The sequence below is a fragment of the Pongo abelii genome, chromosome 2 (assembly GCF_028885655.2).
Source record: "Pongo abelii isolate AG06213 chromosome 2, NHGRI_mPonAbe1-v2.0_pri, whole genome shotgun sequence".
NCBI classification, from domain to species: domain Eukaryota; kingdom Metazoa; phylum Chordata; class Mammalia; order Primates; family Hominidae; genus Pongo; species Pongo abelii.
Window position 1 is genome coordinate 72,055,637 of NC_085928.1, and position 22,137 is coordinate 72,077,773.

At 36.2% G+C, this 22,137-nt stretch overlaps 1 long non-coding RNA gene across 1 annotated transcript in view; it reads left to right on the top strand.

Annotated features, from left to right (window-relative positions):
* LOC100938262 (uncharacterized) overlaps positions 1 to 21,321 on the top strand; it is an 87,042-nt gene extending 65,721 nt beyond the window's left edge. The window contains exon 4 of the long non-coding RNA XR_008523704.2: positions 20,679 to 21,321. This is a non-coding gene — a long non-coding RNA (uncharacterized LOC100938262). The remainder of the gene's footprint in view (positions 1 to 20,678) is intronic.
* The last annotated feature ends 816 nt before the right edge of the window (positions 21,322 to 22,137 follow it).

The following is a 22,137-nucleotide window of genomic DNA, read 5'->3' on the forward strand; positions in this document are numbered from 1 at the left end:
TAACTATATGACAACAAAAGCAACAAACGGGTACTTTGATATTAATACCCTGGTATGATATTCAAATTATGAAATAATCAGTACAACATAGGCAGTGATCAACCTGAATAGATGCTGAATATAAATATCCACTACTTGCACACCCAGTGGCCTAGCTAAAACATTCACTGTACTAGCACCATGCAATATATGCAACACTAATTCAGAGGTGGTAACATTACGCAAAGTCATTCTGCACTGACCTTTGCCTTTGCTTATCAGGTCAAATACAGATGCTCATGAAGTTTGAAAGTAGCAACAGGATTCTAATCTGGATCTCTCTGACTTTATTATTTATTAATTAATTAATTTTTAGAGACAGGGTCTTGCTCTGTCACCCAGGCTAGAGTGCAGTGGTGCCATCATAACCCATTGCAGCCTTGACCTTCTTGGCTCAAGCAATGCTCCCACCTCAGCCTTCTGTGGTGGCTGAGTATATGCTACAGCATATACTACATATACTACATATACTACATATGTATACTACATATACTACATATACTACATATACTACATATACTACATATACTACATATATGTATATACTACATATACTACATATACTACATATATGTATACTACATATACTACATATACTACATATACAGCATATACTACATATACTACAGTATATGCTACCATGGTCAGCTACTTTTAAAAATTTTTGTAGAGGTGAGGTCTCACTTTGTTGCCCAGGCTGGTCTTAAACTCCTTGTCTCAAACGATCCTCCCGTTTTGGCTTCCCAAAGGGATTGCAGATGTGAGCCACGGCACCTGGCCCTCTTTGACTTTAAAGCCATATTAATTCTAATTGAAGATTAGATTATACAAACAGAAGTGACTGACATTTAGTTAATGCTTAATATATACAAGACACTTGATTTAGTCTTCACCAGAACTCTATTTGCTTAGTATTATTATGGTGCCCATTATCGAGAAAAATAAATGAAAGTTTGAACAATTTGCTCAAGATCACACAACTGATATAATTTGGAGTCAAGTTGTAACAACAATCTAACTCTTGAGCCACTGTATTTACTGTACTGCCCCTCACTCTAAGATCATACTTGCTATGTGGTCTTCAAAAATCTGACAGAAAGTAGGCAATGGTGATAATTCAATAATCATAGCAGTAGACATGAAGGGCTTCCAGGAAAGGCTTTGTCTGTATCATTTGAAAGCTCTTCTGAGATCAAATCAATATTAACAGCCAAGTGAATAGTGAACCCAGCATGCCATTGTTACTTGTTGTAGGCTGGGGCTTCAGGTTTGTAGGACATAATGTTAAGACATAATGTGACACAATGATGGCTCAGATAGCTGCCCCAAGCAGTCTCAGAGACTGAGAGTCACTAGTGACTTTAAATCGCCTAGAACATTTGAATCATTATCCTAGAGAGAGCAATGAGGAGTCAGAGCACAGAGCAAAGAGATTGTTAGAGGGGTTAGCCAACAATCAACAAAAGGGCTTCTTTGGCTTTCCCATAATAAAAAACTACATTTTTCCAGTAAGTCGTTTATATGCTTTTATGAATTAATGCAGAGAGTCTCTAAGAGTCAAGACAAAGATTATTAGAAGATAAATATCTGTGATAAACCAGATAATGTCTTCAGTATTGATGTAGTATATAGGGACTTACTCAGATAAATTAAATGTGTAACAACGCTCCTGTGTGTAATATTATTTTTGAAATTTTTAAGGAAAAGACCAGAACTGCATAGTCCTTTCATTTTAACATTCCATGATCACTGAGCATATTTACCTGACAAGTATCAGATGAGCTCCTATCATCTACGCAAGAATGTGCTGAGTTCCCGGGACAATACAGAAGTAGTAATCTATACCATGCCTGCATCAAGAAGCCTAAATTTGATCCACTGTTACTATTCAGAGCTGTTTTATTAAAGCTCATGAACAGAATTCATTCATTCATTTATTCTTTCAACAGTTTGTGAGTCTCTCCTTTGTTCCATAGCCGTGCTAGATACTAAAATGTAAAGAAAAAAGAACTGATTGGTATAATATATAGAAGTGCCAATGAAAAATTCAAAAGGTCTACAATGAGATCCCCACTTTCCTAGGCTGACAAAGATGAGAATTTAGCCAAATTAAGGCTATTTTACCTATTTCTGAAGGCCTTTTGGAAATAAGGATATTCTCCCTCTTGTGGCAAGTATAATGGTCCACCTGGGTAATGCAATGGCTAGACTGCAGACACTATATGCCCATTACCTTTAGAGCCATAACTCTCCTATGGGGTTAGTATACCTAGACTGATTAGGTTTGATGAGGGCAGTACAAACAATGCCACCATTTATCAGAGTTAGTGGCTGAACTATCAGTGATTGTTGTTTAACACACCCCAAGCTTGGGGTGTGTTAAAAGCTGTGAGAAAGGATTAGTCTGTCAATGACTGCATTAATTTGGTTTACAGTATTTGTTTGGTCAGGTTAAGTTTGTTTATTGAATACAGGTTAGGTTTGTTTATAGACTAATGTTCTAATCTCCATGCTGGCATAGAAATAGTCTCATAATCTTGTTTGTTATTGCTAATTTGACTTCATTTCTCCTTACGCTATTTTAATCAAGCAGATATCCCTACTGTCTCATTGAATATTCAGCAGTGACAGATGAAATTTTGCATGCACTTTTCCCTTCACTTGGAATGGCAATCTATTTCTCATTCCTTCATCATAATTCCTCCCTATTCTTGAAGCTCAATTCTATATTTTTCTAGCAGGACTGTAGGTGTTATCAATCACATGTTGTTTGAAATTTTATTGCATTTTTGTTTGTATAAAGCATTTTAGACTGTCCATATAGAAATATGCATGTTGTATTACAACTTTTTTCCATATACACATGCTATAATACAACTTTTTCCCTGTGTTTATATCTTTATTTCATAGCTAACTCACTTGCAAGTTACCAGAGAGCATGGAGTAAATCCTTTATTTCTCATGTCCTCATTGTGCCTAAGACTGTGTTTCTGTACACACATAAAAAAATAGGAAATCAATGGTTTCCAATGCTGATGTGTGAACTCTTCAGGATCTGGAGGAACATTATTAAATTGCTCCATTAGCTTTCTCTTCTTTGGGTTGAAAATAAAAACTGTGATGCCATTTCTACCTAGTTCATTCTTCCAAAGACTAAACTAAGTCACGGTTTTCTTACTAATTAGGCAATAATGAGTATCTTAAAAATATTGTAAGAGAAAAATGTCTTAACAATGGAATATGCAATCAGAATAACAATAATGATAGTGCCTGAGGAAGAAAGGGAAGAAATTTTAAGGTGGGTAATTTTTGTAAATCCGTACCTGTTTTTACTTTGGCCTAGAGGCAAATATTCTCTACTAATTTAACTTTTGAAAAAACTCATTAGATTATGTAGACAAAAGACCAGATGAGGAGAAATAAGTAAATGTTAGAGGAAATTCTGCCATGTAATATTTATAGGACTTCAGCAGAGCCGTTTTTAACATTTACAAAATGACAGAATTGTACTATATAATCTTTATGTTTATTTTCTGTTCTGAAATTTTATGCTGAAGTAGGTCCAACTTTTAACTCTTGTACGGTTGTCTCTTTGTATCCATGGGGAATTGGTTCCAGGATCTCCAAAGTTATCAAAATCCAAGGATGCTCAAGTCCCTGATATAAAATGGGTATAAACCTATATCCAAAGGTTATATGCAAATACTATGCAAAGGTTAAATGATCTTTCCTATACACTTTATCTCTAGATTGCTTATAACACCTAACATGGTTTGGATTTGTCCTGTCACTCAAATCTTATACTGAAATTTAATCCCCAAAGCTGGAGGCAGGACCTGGTGGGAGGTGATTAGATCATGGGGGCAGATTACCCTCAGTTACTGTTCTCATGATAGTGAGTGAATTTTCATGAGATCTGGTTGTTTGAAAGTGTGTGGCCCCTCCCCTCTCTCTTCCTCCTGTTCCACCCATGTAAGGCATGCTTGCTTCCCATTCACCTTCCACCATGATTTTAAGTTTCCTGAGGCCTCCCCAGCCATGTTTCCTGTACAGCCTGCATAATGGTGAGGAAATTAAACCTCTTTTCTTCATAAGCTACCCAGTCTCAGGCATTTCTTTATAGCAGTGTGAGAACAGATTAATACAATACCTAATACAATATAAATGCTATGTAAATAGCTATACTGTATTTTATGTGTATTATTTTTCATTGTTGTAATGTTATTTTTATTGTTTTATTTTTCCTAATATTTTTTGATCCCCAATTGGCTGAATCCACAAAGGCAGAACCAATGGATGAAGAGGGCTGGCTATAAATCTATGTCAATGTGGGAAAAATCAGCTGAAAATCATATGTGTTTACATTGATCATCTTTTGCATTTTTTAATTTTTATTTTTTGGTAAGTGCACTTAACAGGAAATCCATCCCCTTAACAATTTTTTTAAGTTCACAATACAGCATTGTCAACTATAGGCACAATGTTGTGCAGCAGATTGCTAGAATTTATTCATCCTGCATAACTGAAACTACACACCCATCGAACTGCAACCTCCCATTTCCCCCGTCCCCAGGCCCTGGTAATCCTCCTTCTATTGTCTGTTTCTATGAGTTTGACTATTTTAGATATCTCATATAATTGAAATCATGCAATATTTATCTTTGTGTGCCTGGCTTATTTTCTTAGCAAAATGTCCTTCAGGTTCATGCATGTTGCTTCATATGACAGGATTTCCTTATTTTTAAGGTTGAATAATATTCCATTGTATGTACATACAACATTCCCTTTGTTCATTCATCTGTCAATGGTCATTTAGGTTGTTTTTACATTTTGGCTATTGTGAATAATGCTTCAATAAATATGGGGATTATAGATACCTCTTCGAGATCCTGATTTCACTCTCTTTGGTTATGTATCCAAAAGTTGGATTGTTAGATCTTATGGTAATTCTATTGTTCAGTTTTTTTAGGAACCTCCATAGCGTTTTCCACAGTGGCGATAACATTTTACATTCCCAACAACTGTTTAAAAGAATTCTGATTTTTTCATATTCTTGCCAACACTTTTTATCTTTTGTTTTATAACAATTTTTGATTAGCAAAATCCTTACCTAGTATTTAAAATCTTGAAGAAAAGAACCACCATTTGACTTCTTGTGGGTCACCTTTCCTTATTAGTACAGTGTTTAATAAATAAAGATAGTTTAATTTGACTTGGTTTTCTCAAAATACTTCTTAAAGTAGCAATCGCCATAATTTCTTCCACACTCTGGAGTCTGGAGCTATGGCTGTTACGCCCATTCTAAGTTCTTGGACTAGCCTGATACTCTGGAAAAAGAAATGGACTACTGAACTAAAATCTTATCATTCAGTATTATTTTGGTTTCATAGCTGATACTGATGGACTCTTCTTCCAGTGGTCAGGATCTAGCCTTCTAACACAGAATCTAAATTCTGAACAACCCCTATTCCCTAGAAATGGAGTTGTAGCTGTTGGCTATTGACATGTAATAAACATTCTCCACATTTAGTGGCCCAAATCAGTATCATTTATTAAGTATACAATTCTATCAGTCGGCAAATTGGAATAAGAAGTCCTGTTGGTCTTGGTTAGATTTAGTCATGAATATGTGATCAGCTAAGGATGGGCTGGACAGCTTCAGAAAGTATGACTGCCCTGGCTCTCCAGCAAACTTCCCTGAGTTTGTTCACCTGGCAGCAGGAAGAGCTTGAAGACAGCAGGAGGAAGCAGGCAAGCTCTTTTGATGTTTAGGCTTGGAACCAGCCCAATATCACTTCTGTGATACTCTGTTGGCTGAAGCAAGCCACAAGCTGAGGCCAGCCCAGATTTAATAGACGGAAAAAATGCTCCACTTCTCAATGAGAGTAGTGAAGACTCACACTGAACACAGCATGGATACAGGAAGGCAGAAATAATGGTGTCTATTTTTAGAATCAGCCTTCTACGTGACATTTTTTCTTATTTTGTTTCATGCCTAAAATCCTATCTTGACACTGTGCTCTGAGAGTCCAGGTTATCCTGCAATGTTTTCATGGCTCAATCTAAATACAAATCCATTCTCCAAAGCCAGCCTCCATGGTTTGCTTTCCTACCACCTGTACTGGTAGTTTGCTATGTCGGTTTTGTGTTTCCTTTTATTTACAGTTGACATGTAATAATTATACATATTTAGGGGATATGGAGTAATATTTGGATACATGTAAACAAGGAATAATGATCAAATCAGGGTAATTAGAATATTTATCACCTCAACCATTTACCATTTATTCATGTTGTGAACATTCAAAATCCCCTTTTCTAGCTTTTTGAAAATATACAATAAATTACAGTTAACCATATTTTCCCTATAGTACTGAAGAACACCAGAACTCATTCCTCCAACCAAGCAGTAACTTTCTATCTGTGAACCAATCTCTCTGTGTCCTCCCTTCTCCATGCCTTTCCCAGCCTCTAATACCCACAATTGTCTCTACTTCCATGAGCTCAACATTTCTTTCTTAACTTTCATATATAAGTGAGAACGTGTAATATTTATCTTTCTGTGTCTGACTTAACTTTGTTTAACATAATGTCCTCCAGGCTCATCCATGTTGAATGAGAATGGCTATTGTCAAAAAGACAAAAAATAACAAATGCTGGTGAGGATGCAGAGGAAAATGGTTCCTTATAACTGTTGATGGGGATGTAAATTAGTACAGCCATGATGAAAAACAATATGGAGTTTTCTTTAAAAACTGAAAATAGAACTATCATACTATCCAGTAATCCCTTTACTGGGTATTTATCCAAAGAAAAGGAAATTAGTATGTCAAAGGGATACTTGCACCCCATGTATATTGCATCCCTATTCACAACAGCTAAGATACGGAAATAACCTGGATGCCCATCAGCAGATAAACGAGTAAAGAAAATGTACATATACACAACGGAATACTACTCAGCCACAAAAATGAACGTGATGTCAGTATTTCATTGGATTATTTCACATTGTGACCTCCTCTGTGTTCCTCTTACCTACCTGCTCACCAGTGCTCAAGGAACACAGTTCATTTATATTGTGCAACAGTGATGTCATTTATTTTGTGGATTTTAGCCATGTCTTTTGTCTTTCTTATCATTGGATGAGTCTCTATCATCCAACTAGTAGAGGCATACATACAATAAATGGTTGTAAAATGGTCTTGTCTTGAAGAAAACAGGGAAGTGGCAGGCAGAGAATTTAGAGGGAAAACACAAGCAATGACTAAATAGTGACAATAGAATAAAATGCAGCAGGATCTTTATTACTAAGGTTTTATTGCATTACTGCTTTCCATAGGAGGCAAATAAATCATGAGTTAGCTGGACTGATATCAGTACTGTCAACCACTATTTCTACAATAACCTATGAGAGGAATAAGAGCCTTGTAGTTTGATTCCTTTAGTAATTCCCAAGTCAAGGTTGAGATGAGATGATGCAGAGTGACCTGGAAATAAGAATCAAACTAGCCTATGTAAGTGTCAAACCAAAAATGCTGGTTAATGAGTCTTTTTTTTTTTTTCTCAAAGCCCCCCAAAATAAATGTTATCAAATATAGGTTATTTCATTTGCAGATTGTATAGCAGCTGTCAATTTCAATATGGAAAGGTAGAGGACAGGGAGCTGTGAAAAGCAGCTATTTTATATTTATGGATAGTTTGGGAGTTGGAACAATTCAGCTCTAATTACATTTTCATCATGGACTCACTTTATCAGAACCTTGTGACCTGAAATATGCCTGCTTAATGGATTTATTGTGGTGAACCAGACAGTCATTTTCAGCTGGGCCAGAGAATCATTGATATAAGCTTCAGGGATACAAGTGATTTTAAACCATTTATTATCCAATGAAGCAAATAGATTTACAGACAATTTAAAGAAGAAATCTGCTAGAGGGAGGGGTTGCAGCTTTTCTCTCTGAACAGTGATTTCTTGTTGATTTGATACCAATTCAGGGTCAAAAACAGAAAGGTAAAACTACTAAATAAAGCCCCATCAGGAATTAAGATGGTCAAGATCATGCAGCAACGCCAAAGTCAGAAAAATTAAAGCCAACGGGGAGAAATGGGAAGGGAAGAAAGTAACAGGGAAGGGTAGGAACAAAACTCAGACATGTTTCCCAGACCCGTAACACAAAAGCAAGCATTTCTCAGGCCCAAACCCTTCATGATCACTATAGGGCTCGTGGAACTCTCATGGTAGGAACGTTAGCAATTTGTCCAACTACAGATCATATTGATTTGTATTAGCCACTCAAATAGTACAACCATATGGCTATACCAAAAGCAAATGAAAATCCAAATATAGATGAAATGATTTGTAAAATTTTTATAGTTTTCTTTTTAGACATGGATTATTATAATATGATGGACCCTTTTCTTAAGAACTCCCTAAATTATTGATGGTTTTAATGTAGTTATTTTGTCTCTTTTTCATTTGATAATGAACAATTAGGAAAACATCAGCATTCAAAGAGAAATGAATCTTCCCCCATCCCTAAACAAAAACAGTAGTATGCTCCATTGTCTTTCCATTATATACACATATGAGAATTTCTAGTTCAGGATTTTGTCAGTCTAAAACATCCAGTATTTCAGAAATAACATTATTGAACATAATTACTCAAGCCAAACCTATTGCCAACTCAGTGAAAATAAACTGTTATTATAAATAAGTAAGATATAATAAAATAAAACTATGAAAACAACCAAAAACTTGTTAGCAGACCATAGGAAAATCCCTTAAAATTTAAAAAAGAAATTATTGATATAATTTAAACTTCTAGTGTTCCAATGCATGTGTGTATATGTGCTAATTGATTATTATCATTTTTCAGAATCTTAATTTATTTTCCTGTTTGTTTACTGTGTGATGCAAATAAACTTCAAGGAAAAAACGATTTTGTGGTCTTTTATTCAGTAATAGTATCAGTTTCTGATTAAAATATGCTTAAGTAGAATGGTTGAGAAGTAAAGAGTCTGAAGAGGATTTCATTTGAAATACTTATTATCACCATCAGTAAAATATGTCTTTCTTACTTCTTCCTCTTTGTTCACTGTCTGAAACTAATAAATCTACTGGAAATGAGACTTCTTTTGTTTCCTTGTTGGCTAAGTATTGAGTTCATGTTTGAGAGGAATTCTTTACTTTCAGATGTATTATGTCCAGGTTAAAGGGTTTCAGACCCATAGTGGGAAAAGCATAATGTCCTTAGCCTTTTAAAAATTGTGTTCTTTGATCAGAATGATATGAGTTTGTTTGCTTATGCATAAGAATTAGAAGGGAAAGCACAAAACTGGAAATAATCTATGTGTTAAAATGGTGAGATTAGTGGCAAGCCTTTCTTCTCTTTTGTCAAGTCATTTTAAAAGCTGTTGGGATATTGACTTGTTAAGAAAAATAAACTCTTTGCAATATTCTTTAGACATATAAAAATGATAATTCTTTTATTTCAGTTGTCTTAAAGCTATAATTAAGTAATTATTATATCTTAAAAGAAAATGAAAACCTTCGTATTGCCAAAACAAAATGTATAGGCTATACATAATGATAAATAATATAGTTGTATGTGTATACTTTTACCACATTTAACAATAAACCAGATTTCCAAAAACTGCTATAATAACAAATTCCCAAACTCTAAGTATAAAAATAGACTCAGATCCAAAAGACTTACCCTTAAGTCCTATGTTACAGCCACAGGCTTAACTCTTTTACTTAGGGTCGATTAACTCCTCCAAAGTTTCTTATACTCTGTAAACTGTTTTTTCTAGTTTTCCAATCCATGACAGATTATAAGCAGAGACTGAAAGGATTTGGGGAAGGAAGGTGAGTCAGGGGATAATGAAAAATGCAAGAAAAGAAATTGCTGACACTTTGGCCAGGATAAGAGAGGGCTGTATACTAAATCATCACCATAAAAACAGCAACACCAAAAATATCTAATATTTACCAAGTGTTTCTTTTATACTCAATACCAGGACCTAAGAGATTTGCATGGGCAATTTTATTCTAATCCTTGCAACAAATTAATGGGATATATACTATAATTATTTTCATTTTATATATGAGGACTCCAAGGCTCAGAGATGTTAAACAGCTTGCCCAAGGTCACAGAGTTAGCAGGTTCCAGAGCTGGAATTTGAACCCAGACACTGTGAAGGCTCAAAAAAACAAATGGCTAATCATACTAATGATGTAATTGTACAGGAAAGTATGTATATGTACTTAAAAATTATTCATCTTTACAAAAAAGTAATGTATAAATGTGTAAGTTTCAGTTAGTAGAAAATCCATGTATGTGGGTACTCAGTTCCTAATCAGTGAAGCCTTGCTGTTTGTCTCCACTCTCTCACTAATTTTTACTTCTAAGCTAAAATTCAACTCCTGTTGAGTAAAATTAAATGTTATTTTTAACAAAATGTACTTACAGTGCCCAGTATTTTTCTTTGTAGACATTTTAAATTCTTTCAAAAATTTCCAGAAACATGATTACAGTTCTCTCAAGGGTTTTTAATAATGTCTAAGTAGATGTTCTAGTATTAGCTTGTAAAATGCTGAGTCAAAAACTAAAGGTAATTTAGTCTCGAGAACTTTTGAAAGAGTTATATAGTTAAGTCACCTCAGGGCCATAACTATCTGCTAGTTCTATCTTGTTATAGGTTTAAAAAAAATACAGTGGTGTTTTCTCTCCTCAGCCATATAAAGAAACTGGCAATAATAAAAAGCATGGTCGTGTTTGTGTAGTTGAGGGTTTTTCAAGCACTAAAGCTTTTCAAAGCATACCTACCTCACAGGCAAAGCCCTTTGCGCATTGGTAGGTTTGTTAAAAGTTATTGCCAAGGGTACCCTTGAGTATAAGGAGTTGACTCATCTCATTGGGGTTGATTTGCTTCAAGCTTTATTGTGTTGAATAGGTAATCTTTCTAACATGCCATTTGCCCAGTTTTCTGCAATATATTCTGACAATATTGCTACTCCAAAGAGAAAGCCAATTGGTTTAGACCTGGTCTGAGTATCTTTAAAAAAAGAGTGTGGGCAAAAAGACTTTCCCTAGTAGAGAAGAACATAACTCACACCCTGATAGAGAAGAACATAACACACATTTGGCAAAACATTCCAATTTCTAAGCACTGTTGGGAAAACAGAGCACATTTTACTGCTGGAATCAGCATAGTCAGATATGGAAGACTGACATGTAGGTCTGTATTATTTCAATTGGGTTCAACATCTAATTGAAACAGCCATCCAAAGCAATGAAAAATAATAAAACTTGTTCTTTAAAACAAATTCCAAGGTACATGATCTGATATTTGTGGTGGAAGGGAGAAGGACATAAATAATAAAATTTATTGATAGTATTTGAATGGTTTTCAGCTCATAAACTGAGCTCACCTGTTTATTAGAAAGAGAAAGATACAAGACCTTTAAAAGTTTAAATTTGCTACCATCATTGATACTCATGTTGAGATCAAAGTGAGATATCATTACTTGTATACAGTACACAGAACTGGGCATCAGAATGACACACACTTCACCTTTTGGAGCCTCAGGAATCTCCTCTGTAAATTGAGGAAACTGAACTAGTTTGGTGGATTAAACACTTTTCTTAGCATTAGAAATCTTTGTTTACATGTAATCTTATGTTGAAACACACATGCACTCATGCATTGATATGGTTTGACTGTGTCCCCACCAAAATCTCACCTTGAGTTGTAATGATCCCCATGTGTAAACGGTGGGGCCAGGTGGAGATAACTGAATCATGGGGGTGGTTTCCCCCATACTGTTCTCCTGCTAGTGAATAAGTCTCATGAGATCTGATGGCTTTATAAATCAGAGTTTCCCTACACAAGCCCTCTTGCCTGCCGCCATGTAAAATGTGACTTTATTCTTGCTTTGCCTTCCGTGATGCCTGTGAGGCTTCACAAGTCACGTAGATTGAGTCAATTTAAACCACTTTTTCTTTATAAATTGCCCAGTCTCTGGTATGTCTTTATTAGCAGCATGAGAACAGACTAATACATGCATACACACATACACAAACACACACACACACAAACAATTGGTTAAATTGGATCTGTGATTGAAGCAGAGTGGATTCACAGAACTCATCCCACTCTACCTTCCCCTAAACATCAAGGAAGCCTCCCAAGAAATATGTGGCACAGAGGAAAACCACTAGACTGGATAATCTCAAAGGTTTATGTTTCTGTCATTTTTGTTGCTGCCTGTAATATGGATCTGCTGTGAAATGAGAACCCCATATCTCCATAGAAAAAACAGCTGGCCACAAGTAACTTGTATTAAAAAACAGGCAGTCATTTTTATTTCAGTTGCCACTTTTGAAGCACCATAATTTTGGGGATTGAATTATCCTTCTGAATCATAGTTTCAGCTAATAACTTCTAAGTCTTTTTGTTTGTTTTTCAAATTTAAGGAACCGTCACTTGTTACCACAGCATAACTCAGATTCTCTCAGGAAGGCAGAAAACCCCTGAAACTAAATTATGCTTGTAGCTATGCTTGCTTACAGAAACAACAGTCAGATGCCAATAACCAGGAACCACCCGCAGGACAAGCTAAGCCCAGAAACGCTGCCTTCACCTGAACTTCTGCCTCAATGAGAGACCTGACCTGATTTCTTGCCTCATTCTCATACCAACATTTCCATCCAGTGGGGAGAAATGTACCTTGCTGGGTGCAAAAAGTGCCAATGCAAAAGAAAATGCAAGACTGCACATACTTAACCCTCCCGGAAGAACAAACTTCTTTCAAGGAATCCCCACCCCTGTCTCCACCTACCTGCCCAAAGGCCCTTAAAAATTTCCCTTCACTCTACTTCCAGGGAGAAGGTGCTTTGAGCATGAGCTCCCCTTCTCCATTACTTGATCAATGAATGGAATTTCTGCACTGTTTTGCCAAACCTGGTCTCCTTATATTAGTGTGAAAGGCACCAGGCGGGGGGGAAAAAAACCATCAGGGTCAAGCGAGGCCCTTTGAGGGTCAGTTGATAAGGGGACTACATGAATTTTGTTTGTTTGTTTTTGAGACTGAGTCTAGTTCTGTCGCCCAGGCTGGAGTGCAGTGACGCGATCTCGGCTCACTGCAAGCTCCGCCTCCCAGGTTAGGCGCCCGCGACCAAGCCCGGCTAATTTTTTGTGTTTTTAGTAGAGACGGGGTTTCACCGTGTTAGCCAGGATGATCTCGATCTCCTACCTCATGATCCGCCCGCCTCGGCCTCCCAAAGTGCTGGGATTACAAGCGTGAGCCACCGCGCCTGGCAAGATTTTTTGTCGTTTTTAATTCACATCAAGACATTCTATTAAATTTAGTAATGTTTTCCAAGAGTTTTCTCAATGCTCTTATGCTCAGCTTCTCCAGAACTTTCATACAAAATGAAAATAGTTTTGCTGATTATTGGTTGCAATAAGCTATAGGGAAGAGTACAGATCTCTGGGCTGAAAAGGGATATCTTAGGGCCTGAAGTTGTACCACGGGATTAGCAAACTGGATGGATATCATTTCTTATTAGATATTTATTAAAAATGCCTGGGGCTCTTTTAAAAGCTACCAAGCACTCAAGCTCTGCTCACCCCAGACAAATTAAATCTGAGTCTCTGAAGGTGTTCTGGTAGATAGGTGTTCTGTTTTATTTTCTTTGCTTGTTTTTCATATAAGTTCTAATTTTAGAATAATGTACCTTCACAAAAAGTTTCAAAGTTCGGAAAATTCTTATATACCCTATACCCAATTTCACCTATTATTACCATCTCATATTAATACTTTTTTTTTACAGTTAATGATTCAAAAGTCATATATTATTATTAGTTAAAGCCCATACTTGATTCAGATGTTTTTAGTTTTTATCCAATGTCCTTTTTCTGTTCTAGGATCTCATCCCACATACCACATTACCTTTAATTATTATGTTTCCTTAAGTTCCTCTTGGCTGTGACAGTTTTTCATACTTCTTTGTTTTTGATGACCTTGACAGTTTTGAGGAGTGCTGCTCAGGTACTATGTAAAATCTCCCTCAATTAGGATTTGCCTGATGTCTTTTCTCATGATTAGATTGAGGTTGCAGGTTTTTAGGAGGAAGACTGCAGAGAAAAAGTGCCATTCTTGCCACCTCACATCCACAATAAATGACATTTACATGACATTATTGTTGATGTTGACCTTGATCACCTACTTAGCTGAGGTGGTGTTTGTCAGATTTCTTCACTGTAAGGTACCCTTTCTTCTTTTTTATACTGCACTTTCTAGAAGAAAGTTATTATATGCAACTCACAATTAAGGGAAGGGGAGTGATATTCCAACTCCTTGAGGGGGAAATATTTACGTAAATTATTTGGAATTACTCTAATTGGGAGACTTGTCTATTCTCCCCACTTATTTATGTACATATTCAATCATTGGTTTATATCCACATGGGCTCAAAATATTTACCTTATACCTTGGATTATACTCCAATATTAAGCTATTTATTTTTCTGCTCAAATTGTTTCAGCTTTGACCATTGAGAGCTGTTTTAGTTGGCTTCTGTGTCCCCTTTATATGCTTTCGTCATTTTGTTTTTTAAACACCAGCCAGGCACATCTTGTGTATTCCCTGCCCCAGCCTTAGAAGCAGCCATTTCTCCAAGAAGCCCAGGTTCCTTTTATTGGAGAATGGAACTGGAAACCAGTATCTGGGTACTTAATGTGCTCCTGCTTCTGGGGTGTTAGTGGTGCTTCTAAGACTTGTCAGTAGACAGAACTAGAAAATATATTTGTATGTTTATTGCAGCACTATTTACGATAGAAAAGATTTGGAACCAACCCAAATGCCCATCAATGACAGACTAGATAAAAAAAAAAAAAAAGTGGCACATACACACCATGGAATACTATGCAGCCATAATAAAGAATGAGTACATGTCCTTTGCAGGGACATGGATGAAGCTGGAAGCTGCCATTCTCAGCAAACTAACACAGGAACAGACAGACAAACACTGCATATTCTCATTCATAAGTGGGAGTTGAACAATGAGAACACATGGACACAGGGAGGGGCACACCACACACTGGGGCCTATCAAGGGGGCGGGGGGCAAGGGGAAGGAGAGCATTAGGACAAATACCTAATGCATACGGGGCTTAAAACCTAGATGATGGGTTAATGGGTGCAGCAAACCACCATGACACGTGTATACCTATGTAACAAACCTGCACATTCTGCACATGTATCCCAGAACTTAAAGTAAAATTAAAAAAATTAAAAATAAAAAAGTTTTAAAAAAGAAAATATACATTGGCACTATTAACCTGTGAATACATACATATCTACATTAAAATTAACCTGAATTCATACTGATGTTTCCTACTTGAATCCATTACTACATGGACCATTGTACTTTTTTCCCCTTGCCCATCTATAACCTCCCACTTCAACAGTGAGAAATCTGGCACTGTTCAGCATCTATTTAAATACTTGTTCAACCCTATATACATGTAGAGTGGTTTCAGAATTATTAGATTGTGCTTTTGTAGGAAGTAACTTTACCAATTATAGTGCAGTGCTTATGCACACTTCCTATTGCCTTCAGTCTCAGCCTACTCAATTCCAAAAAAACTTAGATCAGCACCTTGTTTCTCTGCCTCCTTCAGTGGGGTTATGCATACTTTTGTAATACAGTTAAGATTCCTTAGTCACAGTCTACATTCCATCTCGGAACCCTCTGACCTCCTGAATTGATTTTTTAAATTCACATACATTAAAGTTCAGCATTTGAGCTGTAAACTTAAGTGGGCTTTGACAAGTGTTTAGTTTCAAGTATACACCACTAAAATATAGCAGGAGGGCTTTCTGGAAGCTTACCACGAGATTCTAGTGTTCATCTAGCATTAGGAACCACTAGACTTTTCTGCCAAGTTCAGGTTCGGATGTGTCCAACTTTAGTTTTTGTGTGAGCAGGATCAAGAAGACTGGTGTGTCTCTTACTGAGTAAACTGGCTAAGTTAGTTAACCTTTTTGTCCGGGTAATGTGTCCTCACATGGAGCCTCACAATACCTGCCTCAAGAGTTGTTAGAGGAATTAAATTGATTAGTAAAGATAAAGCACAGTTTAAGTGTTGAAAAGCAGTCGGTATTTAGTTAATGTTAACCATTATTTTATTTGATGTCCTCATAGTTTCTTAACATGACTCACAAAGAAAAAATTCGAAAAGCAAGGGCGTGAAAGCAGAGGGAAACACAGAGAGAGAGAGAGAGATCTTTTCCTTTTGCTTTCTAACTTTCATGCATTCTAGATTAGACATTTACTAGGTTGCTTCCCCATAGAATCATCTGTGGTTATATAACAGTCCTAATGTCCAGTCTGCCCTCAGAATCACTAAATTAGAATTTCTGATGGTGGTGGTGGGGTAGGGAAAATAGCTTCAGTAGTTTTTTAAAAGATCCCCAGGTGATTTCAATGATGTCTTAGTTTGGGCTGCTAAAACAAATATATCACAAACTGGGTGGCTTTAACATTTATTTCTCACCATTATGGAGGCTGGGAAGTCTAAGATCAAGTTGCTGGCAGAGCTGGTGGCTGGTGAGGGGAAATTCTTGGTTTGTTTTTTTGTTCTATCTTCACCTGGCTGAGAGGAGAGAAAGAGGAAGTGAGCTCTCTCATATCTCTTTTTATGAGGGCACTAATCCCATTCATGAGGGCTTTGCTCATGACCCAATCTCATCCCAAAGGACCCACATTCAAATACCATCATAGTGGGGATTAGACATCAACATATGAGTTTGAGGAGGACATAATCTTCCATTCTATAGCAAATGTGCAGCCAAGTTTGAGAACCACTAAACAGAGTAGATGAATTTCACCTTTACTACAATTTCTCCAGATTTTCTGACTCACGGCTTTGAAAAAGACTCCAGAATATGATGAGAAAGAGCAGCTTGGCTGAATGTGCACATGAAGGTTAGAAAAAGAGTATCATAGCTGTGATGAGTAATTTTCGTTGTGTTTCCAAATCCAATTCTCAGTGCTGTATTTCATTTGATTAGCTCAACACAGTCAAGGTGAGGGCAACTTAAGTGTGTTTGTCTCCCTCGGGTCTTCCTGATCAAATTTCTGGCTCTCTCTCTCTTTCTTCATTGTTTCCTGTTCCAGATAGTGGCTTTCCCCACTCTTGATGACATGTGTTTATGCCTTAATGATTAGAGATATAGCATTTCATTTGCACCTGGTCATTTCACCTTGTTTCATGGTGAGCAGGTATATAAAAACCTACCCCCGAAAGCTGAGAGGGAGCCGAGAGACCAAAGAAAGAAGCTGACAAATCCAGTTTCTGAGAAAGAAAATATTCAAGAGGGGCTTACAAACCAAAGGAATGTCTTGGGTGGACTGGAGATGGTAGATCTCAGCTCCAGCCCTCCAGAAAATTTTCATTTCTGTAGAAGTTTTTAGGGTAAAGCATATAAAGCTGGTCACATCTCAGGCTTTCTTGTTACTGAGGAAGTTAGATAAGCATCTTTCTGAGGGGTGATTTATGCTGTAGGCACTGTTTTAAGACCTTGCTGCAGAACAGCTTGATATGCAGGATTCAAATGTCTGTCGTCATCATGGTTTCTTTTCAAAACAGCGTCACTCTTGTCATGCCACAGGCTGCTTTCCTGCACACCTGCCTGGGGATGATATGAATATATATTTTCCCTCTGCCTTTCTTTCCCTCCCTTTCTTCCTCTCTTCTCCTCAGCATTTCCCAAACTATGTTCAAATAATTTAGTTTAATGTGAGATGTTAAAAGACATATTGAAAAAGAGGGCTGCCATAATCAAATACCTTTTAGAAAATACCATATCCTCTGTCCAACATCCGCAGCACATATTAGCATGTTAAAGACAAGGTGATGTTTGTCAATGACTTAAGTTGATTTACATTAAATTGTCCATACACATTTTTTGAGGAATATTTTTGGAGGTGGTGAGAGAAAGATGAACACTTCTTATAAAAAGTTTTAGTCCATGCTGCTACAGAGTAGGAAATACTTATTTACTTACAATTATATAAAATACATAAATTTACTCCTTTCTTCTACCTGATGCAGTTTGATGTCATTTAAAATGTGAAGCTCCTTACACTCAAAATCCTATTCCAAACTGCTTCATAGACTTAGAATCACATTAAAATTTGACAAGCATAGTTTTAAATACTCATTTATTCATATTCAGGCCTACCATGGTGGCTCATGCCTGTAATCCTGGCAATTCGGGAGGCCAAGGTGCACAGATCACTTGACTTCAGGAGTTTGAGACCAGCCTGGGCAACCTGGTGAGACCTCATCTCTACTAAAATTCAAAAGAATTAGCTGGGTGTGATGGCTCATGCCTGTAGTCCCAGTCCCAGGGGACTGAGGCAGGAGAATCGCTTGAGCCTGGGAGGTCAAGGCTGCAGTGAGCCATAATCATGCCATTGCACTCTGGCCTACGCGATAGAGTGAGACCCTATCTCAAAAAAAAAAAAATATATATATATATATATATATATATAAAATATTCAAAATTCAGTGACTACCTACCACTTTTCAGGCACTTGTATGTATTGATTCATCTTATTGATTCTTTACATCAACCATGTAAGATATTATTCTCTTATAAGGAGAGGACAAAAAAGACAAAGAGATGGAAGTATTTGTCTAAAGCAGGATTCTTTGCCTTGACGCTGTTGATATTTTGGGGCAGATGAGTCTTTGTTGTTGAGGAGTCATCATGTGTGCTGTAGGACGTTTAGCTGTATCCCTGGCCTCTATCATCACATGATAGTAGTGACTGCCCCTTCCCCCTCAAGCTGTGACAATGAAAAGACCTGTATACATTGTTAAATGTTCTCTGTGGAGCAAAAGTACCCCATCAGTTGAGAACCATTGGTCTAAACCCATGCAATGAATAAAACGCCAAAGTCAGTGCTTTTAGTTTCCTTTCTAGACATTTATCTACTTCTCAAAGATAATGCCCTTATGGTTCAAGACCCATCACGCATAATCACTTGCCATTCCCCTTCTAAAATGCCATTATCTTTATTACATGATGCAATATCTCTTACTGGTTAACCCAGCCAGTGCAAATGACCTGAGACTGAGTTCCATTCTCATGTAAAAACTTGGTGTCGGCTAGAGGAACAAATGAGAGCCAGAGGCTCTTGTCTTGAAAATGTGTGGTAAGGGTGTAAACTGGAATGTCCAAATGAATCCTTGTGGCTGCTAAAACAGATGGTAGGTCTGTAATTTTGTCTCTGGATATAGAGCAGGACACTATTATTGGAGCTCCACAGTGTGGTAACCTCCTAGAGTATGTGACATTTTGCAATCTGGCATCTAGTTTCTTTATCATTATTAAATCCTTTGCACACAATGACGATTGTTAGATTTTTCTTTGTCTCTTTGGCATTCGGTTTTTCTCTTCTAAATGTTAGCCAGATTTCAGTTTCAGAAATTCTTTTCTTTTCCTATCAGTTATGGGATTTCTCCTAGACCTATAATCTCATTTCATGTCAATCTCCCTAATTTCCTCATCACCTACGTTGTCTTCATTTACCTTTTTAAAGTCTTATATCTTTTTAGCCCCTTGGGAACTTAATACTTGTCTCTGGTGTTTCTTCCCATTCTCCTTTATACACAGAGGATCGGTAGATCATTTTTTGTTTTCTAGACATAGGTGCTTCTTCTGTCAATAAATTACCTCCTTCCTGCTTTTGAGGAATCTGAATGCCCAACTACTATCTCCCCTCATCAGATAAAACCCATCTTTAACATTTGTATCTATAGGCAGAGAGAGTGAGGAGAAAGAGAGAGAGAGAGAGAGAATTTTTTCTTAAAATAAAAAATAAATTTTTGGCTGACATTTCCTTCCAGGTAGTTTTCCTAGATAAAGGTAGAACAGTCCTGTTCAATCTCTTCTGACACTGAATTTCAGAAGACACCAAAGGTAGGGCCAAAATCTCTTGAGTTGACTATGATGTGTTTTGCCCCAAGGCTGAGTTGTGCCAAGTCTAGGAAATGAAAAGTAAAGACGTGCCTTTCAGTTCTCTTGCTCTCAGTAGCTTTCCAGAAGGGCCAGAAGTGTTCTGCAGCCCCGGGAGCCAAATTGCCTATGGATGAAAGATTCCCACGTGGCATAACAGGGAGCCTTGCTCCTTTTCAACCTCTTTGCACAAGTTCACGGGGACTGGAGATTCTTTCCTTTTAATCTAGAGGAAAAAATCCTCAAAATAGAAAAAGGCATCAATAGTTAACTCCCAGCTACACAGAAGAAGGTGATCTTTTATCAAATATTATTTGAGAGGTTTAGAGTGTTTCTCCATACTCCATAATCATTTTTAAAATCTCCCTCATCTACCTCTACTTATCTTCTTAAAGATTGATTTCTTCTTTTAAACATGGATTTGGTCTAAAAAGTTCACTGCCGGAGTGAAAATATATCTTACTGGTACCATCTTTGAACAGCCATAATATTTCAGAGTAGTGTTTTCTAAAACTTTATTATAAAATGTAGTTATTTTAGTAAAAAGGAAGAAGGTCATTCTTAAACTGCTAAAAATGCACCTTCACACTTCTGTCTTCCAGACCTGCTCCATAAGAATTACCACGTGAGCCTCTCCATCCCTACGGATCTACGTATTTTTAAAAATCCTCTGAGGCCTTGCAATATATCACCAGATTTAAGATTCACTATTTGGAAGATTCTATGCCTGGAAACAAAACTCTGGCATAGAGAATGGAGCTCCAGTACTATAGGGCCAGAGGAGAGGATCTGGCAATTCACTGATTTCAGCATTTGCCTTGCACTGTGCCTGATACATTATTAGACAGCTAATTAATAATATCTGCTGGATGAAGAAATAATAGCACTAACACAATATGACCAACGGTAACGGGAGTAACTCTTACTTATTTCGGTTAAGGAATAGGAGAAGACCTTTATATATTATATTATTGTATGTCATTCCTACAATGCTTTTTTTCCCAGGAAAACAATATTACTGACATTCATTTTATAGTGTATAAATTAAGGCTCAAAAAGGTATTACTTGACTATGAGTCAACTTGACCCAAGCCTGTCTTATCTCCAAAATGTGTGCTCTTGCCTAGTATACTATACTGCTTCTCTGTCACTTCCTTCCTGTCTCCCTTCCACAAATATTTATTGACTGCCTAGTATGTGTTAAGAATTCTTCTAGGTGCTGGGGATATACAATTAAAAGAGGGCAAATAGCCTGTCTTATAAAACTTAAATTCTTATATGAACAGACAGAAAATACCAATTAAACATTACATATGTATATGTAAAATATCCATTATATATCATATTTGTACATGTATTATATTATTAAGGTGTAATAAAATACCTGTTATACTATATATATAATATAATGTATAATGGGTATTTTCTGTCTATATATAATTAATATATATTTATTACACCATATATAATGTATAATGGGTATTTTATTACATATTTTATTATATTATATATAGTATAATCCTATATGATTATATAGTATAATTATTATATTATGCTATATAATCATATAGGATTATACTATATAATCATATAGGATTATACTATATATAATTATACTATATATATTTATTATATATATTATATATACTATATACTATATATAATAATATATAATTATATTATATATAATCAATCATATAATAATTAATAATTATGTATCCATATAATATATCTACCTATATAATATATTACATAATATATAATTTTATATATTATAATCCTCATTATATTATATTATATATAATAAATTATAAATATAATTATATATTATATATAATATAATGAGATTACATAGAATTATAATTATCTGTAATTAATTATATATTATATATTATATATATAATGTATAGATAGATAGATTAGATAAGGTGCAAAGAAGTAATAATCACTGTGGAAACTACGGAATAAAAGTGGAGCTGGGAAGTGGAATGAAGAGTGAGTGAGCAGATGTCAGGTTTACAAATGAACTGGTCAACATAGGTCTCATACAGATGGTGGTAC